Raw genomic sequence first — 8,261 nt, forward strand, 5'->3', positions numbered from 1 at the left:
GGCTGTGCTCCACAGAATCATTCAGGCACCAAGGCTCCTTCCTTCTGTTTCTTTACCATCTCCTTGGCTGTTGTCCTGTCTGCATGGCTGAGGCTGGGCTGCAGCCACATCCTCACTCTGGCTCACAGGAAGGGGACAGAAAGCATGTGGGGGAGGCACTGGCCTGGAAAAGGCACATCTCACTTCCCATCAGTTGCCACTGGGGGATTCAGTCACATGGACAAACCTGACCACAAAGGAGGATGGGAAATCTAATGAGGTAGGTGACCCACCTGCCAGCTACTGTTCTATGACTGAAAGAAGGCACATAGATTTCATTGGACAGTTAATGGTCTGTGCTGTACAGGTCATTAAAGGATGTTGTATACCTTATTTCTATTTTTCTAGTGGTTACCACTAATTTTTTTTTTTTCCTTGTCTTTTTTCGTGTCCGGCAACGGATCGCAACCCTCAGTGTCGCGAATGGTCTGTGCTGTACAGGTCATTAAAGGATGTTGTATACCTTATTTCTATTTTTCTAGTGGTTACCACTAATTTTTTTTTTTTTTCCTTGTCTTTTTTCGTGTCCGGCAACGGATCGCAACCCTCAGTGTCGCGCCCGTACCGGACCGGGACCGGCAACGGGATCGCAAACCTCGGTACTCCGCCCGCACCTCGCTCAGCCAGTGAGCGGGAACCGGTCTGTATGTGGGATCCGAACCCTCGGCGGGAGCGCCACCGCGCTCCCAAGCGGCGCACTATAGCAGTGCGCCACCGGGCCGGCCCTACCACTAATTTTTTTTAACAATTATTTTTGAGTAGATAGTATATGAATGAGATATAGAATTCTAACAAAGAAAGAAACAACGAACACAATAAAATGTTGAACTTTCAGAAGGAGAGAACAGAACTGTGGTTACTAGAGGGGGGAAAAGGGTAGGGGAGGGGGGTTAGGGAGAAATTGATTAATGGACACAAAGAATGATGAATATCCTAATTATCCTGATTGATCATCACATATTGTACTCAAATGCTCATAGTCAACACTGTTCTCCACAAATATGAATAATTAATTATGGTTCAATAGTAAAAAAAAAAAAAAAGATTTGAGATTCTAAAGTAGAGTATAGATGTTTTAGTCTGTTTCTATTGCTTACAGCAAAATACCGGAAACTGGGTGATTTATAAAGAAAATGAAAATTACTGCTTAGAGTTTCTGAGGCTGTGCCAAAGTCTATATGGTGGTGGTGACAGTGACCGAGGGATCTCACATTGCAAGATGATGGAAGGAGAGAGAGGAGAGAGAGACAGACTCTCCTCTTCTTTTATTTATTTTTTTTTATTTTTATTTTTTTTGTCTTTTGTCTTTTTCCGTGTCCGGCAACGGATCGCAACCCTCAGTGTTGCCCCCGTACCAGACCGGGGACCGGCAACGGGATCGCAAACCTCGGTGTTGCTCCCGCGCCTCGCTCAGCCAGTGAGCGGGAACCGGTCTGTATGTGGGATCCGAACCCTCGGGCCGGCGCGCCGCCGCGCTTCCCAACCGGCGCACTATCCAGTGCGCCACCGGGCCGGCCCATCCTCTTCTTTTAAAGCCCTCAGAACCATGCCCCTGACCACCGTTTTTAATCCACTCACTACTGCATGGTCCTATAATCCAATCACCTCTTCAAGGCTACACCTTTCAATTACCATAATAGGATTTCCCACCCTCAGCAGTTACAGTGGGATTAAGCTTGTAATATATGAAACTTGAAGAGGTGATTAAGTTGAGGGTTTAATGGTGGTCATGGGCGTGGTTCTGAGGGCTTTAAAAGGAGAGCACGTAAAAATCTCTGCTCTGCCATTTCTCAATATGATACTCTGCATCACTGAAATTGCCACCAGAGGAAGCTCTCACCAGATGTGTTCCGTGGACTTCCCAGCCTCTGAAACTAAGCAATAAATTTTGTTTTCTTTATAAATTACCCAGTTCCAGGTATTGTATTATAAGCAACAGAAACTAATACAATTAATAATGATAATTCCAGTGAAATCACTGGAGCATGATTTGTAAGGGCAAAAGATAAGCCAGTCACAAAAGAACAAGTACTGTATGATTCCACTCATATGAGAGACCTAGAGTAGTCAAATTCTTAGGGACAGAAAGTGGAATGGTGGTTTCCAGGAGATGAGGGGAGGGAGGAATGTGGAGTTAGTTTTTAATGGGTGCAGAGTTTAAGTTGAGAATGATGAAAAAGCTCTGAAGTTGGATGGTGGTGATGGCTGCACACAGTGTGGATGTATTTAAAGCCATTGAATTGTACACTTAGAAATGGTTGAGGGAGTAGGAGCTGTGGCGGTACGCAGGGACCTGGTTGCGGTGGCTGCGGGGCTGATGATTTCAGGAAACTACTAAAGTTCCTGTGGAAGGAAAGTAGAATTTCGTAAGAACATAATGGATGGAGAGGAGAAAACCTATGGTGGCTGTGAAGGCCCTGATGCCATGTATGTCAAATTGATGTCTTCTGATGGTCGTGAATTTGTTGTAAAAAGAGAACATGCACTAACATCAGGAACGATAAAAGCAGTGTTGAGTGGTCCAGGTCAGTTTGCTGAGAACAAAACCAATGAGGTCAATTTTAGAGAGATCTCTTCACATGTGCTATCAAAAGTGTGCATGTATTTTACCTACAAGGTTCGCTACACTAACAGCTCCACCAAGATTCCTGAATTCCCAATTGCGCCTGAAATTGCACTGCAACTGCTGATGGCTGCGAACTTCCTAGATTGCTAAATAAAATAAATTATAATAAACTGTTAACTTTTATCAGTATTTAAAAAAAAAAGAAATGGTTGAGATGGTAAATTTTATGTTATATATATCTTGCCACAATAAAAAAAGATGGGAAATAGCGTAAAAGTCTACCAATAGGGGACAGTTTATAATATATTCATTCAAGATTCCTGTTAAGATAAATAAGGCTGCTTTCTGTGAACTGATCTGGAAAGATTTCCAAAATATACTTCATGTCTTAGGGGCAGAACGTTGTGCAGTGGTGTGCCAGCATTTAGAGATGGGGGCATGTGGTGGTTATGAGTGGGGACACTGGAACCACTGGATTCAAATTCCACCACTGCTGTGGGACTTTGATCAAGTCACTTAAAATGAAAGATATACTAGTCCCTACCTCGTAGGGATGTTGAGGGGATTAAATAAGTTAATTGGTTTGAAGCCCTTAGAAGAGTGTCTGACCCATAGTACATTTTCTCTAAATGTGAATAAATGAATAGGAAAGGGTCGATGAATGAATCTGAGTCAGAGGCCATGAGCTATAATTCTGGCTCCTCCTCTGCGACCCTGGGCATGGCTTTAAGTTTTGATTCTTCTCGTCTGTTCTATGGACGCAGGTTCTGAGTGTGATAACCAGATTGTTAATGGGAGGGAATGTGCTCAGCAAAATATAAAAGCATGGAGTTATCATGTGAGGCTTTATCATTGCCTTCTGTCTGTGGCACTGGCCTGCCCGGGCCACGTGTGGTGGTGCCATTTGTGGGGTGGGGAACATGTCTGTGGGCTCTGTGTTCCTGGCCATACCTAGTGCCCTCCCTGTTGCCACCCCTGCTGCCCTTCTGCCTCTGCTGATGAGCTGGCATCTGCCTGACTCTCCAACACTGCCCCAGGAGAGGGCAGTCCTTGAATCTGAGGGACATGGATACAGCCATGACTTACAAGTGCACTGCTGTTAAGCTGGACTTTGGTGGGAGGGCAGGAACAGGTGCTGGTGGGGAGCATCTGTTGCCAGGCTGAAGGGGGCATTGTGGCACCTCAAGATGATGTCAGCATCTCTCTTCCTCATTTCGTGCCTGAGGCCTGGCAGTCACCTGGCCAGCTCAGACACTGATGTGCTCCAGAAGGCCACTGGAGAGCAGGCTCCAACCCAGGCCTGGAGGCTAGGAAGCCTGGGTGCCTGTCTCCATCCTGCCATGAGGCCCGTGGGACCTTGGCTGAGTCACTTTGTCTCTCTGAGATGAGTTACTTTATCTGAAAAGAATCTACCAACCTCACAGGCATGTTGGAGGAATAAGGCAAGAGATGAAATTACTTTGAAAGGTGATTAAATCCTTTAAAAATGTTTGAATTGTTTCCCCTCTATTTTAGGCAACCATATTGAGCACATTCTATGAGTCAAATATTTTATATGTGCATATCTCATTGTATTAGTCCGTTTCTGTTGCTAATAACAAAATACATGGAACTGGGTAATTTATAAGAGAATGAAATTTATTGCTTACAGTTTCTAAAGCTTGGAAGTCCAGAGTCCAGAGAACGCATCTGGTGAAGGTCTTCATGGTGGCAGCAGTGATGGCAGAGTGTCACATTGTGAAAATGGCAGAGCAGAGAGAGCAGAGAGAACAAGAGGCCAACTTCCTCACTCACTCTTCTTTTAAAGCCCTCCACCACCATTAATCCATTCACTACTGCAGGGTCCTACAATCCCATCACTTCTTCAAGGCTCCACCTTTCAATTACCATAGTAGGATTTCCCACCCTCTTAACAGTCACAGTGGGGGCCAATTTTCTAATACATATGACTTGGGGAACACATTGAAGTTTCAGTGAGTTTTGGGGGGACATAATTCAATCTACTACACTCCTTGAACCCTCTGTATTAGTCAGATTAAGCCAAGTGCTGTAACAACCCCCAGATTCCAGAGTCTTAACACAATAAGGGTTATGTCTCATTCATGTCTGAATCCAGTACAACTTGGGGACTTGGCACATGCCAAGCTCAGGGACCAGGCTCTGTTCACCTCATGGCTTTACCGTCTTCTAGGACATCATTATCTTCTGTGGGAGGCTTTGGGGCCAGGCCTGGAAGTGCAGAACATCATTTCTACCCACAGTCTACTAGCCAGCTCCCAGTCAGAGGAGCCCACCTGACTCCAGGGGAGGCTGGGAAGTGTAGGCTTAGTTGTGTGCCCAAACGTAAGGCAAATTTCTGGGGGGCACCAAGCGCTGTTTCAGCCCTATGCTTGTGACAGCCCATTTTACTGATGGAGAAACTAAGGCACAAAGTAATTTGCCCAGGCCACATATCCAGTAAGTGGGAAAGCCAGGATTTTTTTCCTTCCCCACTTTTTTCATTATATCCTGTTCCTCTTTCATGATTTACTTCTCTGAAGATACTACAGTGTTTTAAAAGTTTTCTTTAGTTCCTGCATGGTTTCATTTCCTCAGAGTTCCTTTTTCCTTTTACTCCCAGAATTCCTTTCCTATGTATGCATGTGTAGGCTCACTGAGCAATGATCTTTTTCATTTGGGTCCTCCAAATATCAATTTTTTGGGGGGGGGGTAATATGTTATTCTTTTAAAATTTATTTTTATTTTAATTCTTTCTTTTTTTGTTTCCTTCTCTAATTTATTTTTAAATTTTAATTAACCTTTTTCATTGTATATGTTTATGGGGTACAGTTTGTTGTTTCAACATATGCATGTGTTGTATAATGATCTAATCAGAAGAGTTAGCATATCTACCACCTAAACATTTATCATTTCTTTGTGGTTATAACATTCAAGATCATCTTCTCTGGCTATCTTGAAATATACAGTACAATATTATTAGCTATTGACCCCCTAGGGCACCATAACTTTTTCTTCCTGTCTACCTGTAACTTTGTAACTTTGTGCCCGTCTACCAACCAACCCTTCCCCGGCCCCCCTTCCTCCTTCCCTTTCCCTGCCTCTGGTAGCTACTATTCTACTCTCTCTTTCTTTTTTTCTCTTTTTAATCTATCTTTCTTAATTGACCTATGGTAATTGTATATATTTATGGAGTACAATGTAATATTTCGGTACATTCATACTGTGTGCAATGATCATTTCAGGGTGCTTAGTATATCCATCATCTCAAACATTTGTCATTTCTTTGTGTTCGAAACATTCAACATCATCTCAACTCGCTATTCAAAGATACACAGTACTTTGTTGTTGAGTCAGAGGCCTGTATTACTATAGAACCCTAGATCCCATTCTCCTTAGCTCTCTACTATTTTGTGTCCACTGACCACCTTCTCCCCCCCTCCCTGCCCCTTCCCCCCACCAGCCTCTAATAACCACTATTCTACTCTCTACTTCTATGAGATCAACTTTTTTAGCCTCCACATATGAGTGAGAACATGTCAGTATTTCTCTTTCTGTGCCTGGCTTATTTCACTTAACAAATTTTCTCCAAGCTCATCCATGTTGCTGCAAATGGCAGAATTTCATTATTTTTTAAGGCTGAATAGTATTCTGTTGTGTATAAATACCACACTTTATTTATCCAGTAATCTGTGGAAGGACATTTAGGTTGGTTTCAACCCTTGGTTATTGTAAATAGAGCCATGTAGGAATATCCTTGTTCATAAACAGAAGAAAGTTTTCCTCTCTTTCCTGGGCTTGTGCTTGCTCTCTCTCAACCTGGCAGGGTATTTTTTATTTGCTCTTTAAGGTCTCACTCCCTCACCCACTGTGGTGGCTCTCATGGGGCAAGTGCAGATCCTCTCAGGTGCCCAGAGCCCTGCCCCACAACTTGGTACATGGGACCTGTGTGTCCTACCCTGACCTTCCCTGCTCCCAGCCCTCTGCTGGCAGTGGAGGGTGGCAGTGGTCGCTGGGTGGGTGCTGAGAACCTGGTGGTGGAGAACCCATCCCAAGGAAGTGGCAGGAGGCAGTGGGAGGACCATGTGTGAAACTCAAGGCCCCGCGCACATGCTCCGTTGTCCCATCGGTCTTTACTCACGAAATACAAATTCAAAGATAAAGATATTAGGAAAGTCTAGACAGCACCCACACAACTTCACACCCCTAGAATGGGCCTCCTTCTTAGCATGGCGCTGGTGGCTTGTCCACAAAGCAGGTCCTGTTTATGGGTGGTTTCTCTGGGAGCCTTTCTGTTTCTCAGGAGGAGTCTCCATCCTCCTGCCTGCCATGTCTTAGGAGCTGGATGCCAAAAGCCTTCTATAGAGACACATGTTCAGTACTCAGACCTTTGCCTCGTCCCCCTGTGCCTGTGACCCCACATCTGAGCTGCTCTGATTTGGCTGCTCTGGAGAATAAGCCTCTATCTCCCGGGCGGGGGCTTTGGGCCTCCCTGTCTCATGCACAGGGACATTTCCACCTCTCTCCCTGCTGTCTGGTCCCTGGCACCACAGCTTCTTGGTGACTGGAGCATCTCCCAGGCTTGGTGGGCCAAGCCCACTGGCTTCCCACTGAGCCCCGCCTGTGCACACGGGGGGCACCCTTCCTCCCTGGGCAGTGCCGCTGACACTCATTCCTGCAGCAGCTCCCCTCCTGCCCGCATCTCCTGCCTGCTGCCGTGCCCCTTCCCCCCGATGGGGTTTTCCGCTGCTTTATTCCTTTGCTGTTCTTTTATTGAGGATTTGGGAGAAAGGGGAGGTAAAGCCATGCATTTGCTTCACCCACCTGCTTATGTCAGTGAAGTCTTCTGTTTTAGAGTATGATATTACTTCACTAAATGCTTAGTGAGCACCTACTGTGTACCAGGCGCCGTGGGAGGTGCTAGGAGACACTGCTGAAAGGCATGTTTGCTTCTCAGAGGCCAGACTGTGAATCCAGAGGTGAGAGGACCCAGAAGATTATTATTGGGGTGGAGAGTTTGGGTTGTCAGGAGTGTTCCCAGGGCCTGGGGTCGCACCTGAGACAGCCTGGACTTGGGGTGTACTTCAGGAAGGCACTTTCTGGGAAGAGAGTAAAGGATCAGCCTTTTATCATCTTTTTGACCTTTTTGCTCTTAGGTTTCTCACTTACCTTTGTGCTAGCAGTGATTTTGCACTGGGTTTTTCCCTCCTCAGTCCCTCTGTTCCTCAATTAGTATTTTTTAAAAACCTACTGCTTCTAATCTTCCTGGGTCTGGAATAGCACACAGTCAAGTATGTTTGCAATGTATGTAAAATAGGAGTTAATTAAGCTGTAAATTAAGAATTGAGGGACTCAACTGTGAGGAAAGTGCATAAACTTTAATGTATCAATTTTATAACTTCTGTGTTTACTACCTAATAGCCTTCTTAACTTCTGCAGCTTAATTTATATTCCAGATGATTGACACTGCCATATAAATGAAGCATAACAACTGTTCTATTATGAAACTTTAAGCATCAGCTGCTGGTTGCATCTTCTTGCTCCATACCCTTCTTGCTCCTTTAAAAATGTACTGGCCTGGGGCCGGCCCAGTGGCGCACTGGATAGCGTGCCACTTGGGAAGCGCGGCGGCGCTCCCGCCCGAGGGTTCGGATCCCAC

General features: G+C 45.2%; 1 protein-coding gene and 1 pseudogene across 2 annotated transcripts in view; both read left to right on the forward strand.

Annotated features, from left to right (window-relative positions):
• Positions 1–8,261, forward strand: part of SFXN5 (sideroflexin 5) — a 126,201-nt gene that overhangs the window by 33,896 nt on the left and 84,044 nt on the right. The gene's annotated exons all lie outside the window — the stretch shown is intronic.
• LOC103599159 lies at positions 2,334–2,778 on the forward strand (annotated as a pseudogene). Its single transcript, XR_551269.1, has one exon. The product of XR_551269.1 is annotated as a transcription elongation factor B polypeptide 1 pseudogene (transcript).

Source organism: Galeopterus variegatus, unplaced genomic scaffold, assembly GCF_000696425.1.
Source record: "Galeopterus variegatus unplaced genomic scaffold, G_variegatus-3.0.2 Scaffold2875, whole genome shotgun sequence".
NCBI classification, from domain to species: domain Eukaryota; kingdom Metazoa; phylum Chordata; class Mammalia; order Dermoptera; family Cynocephalidae; genus Galeopterus; species Galeopterus variegatus.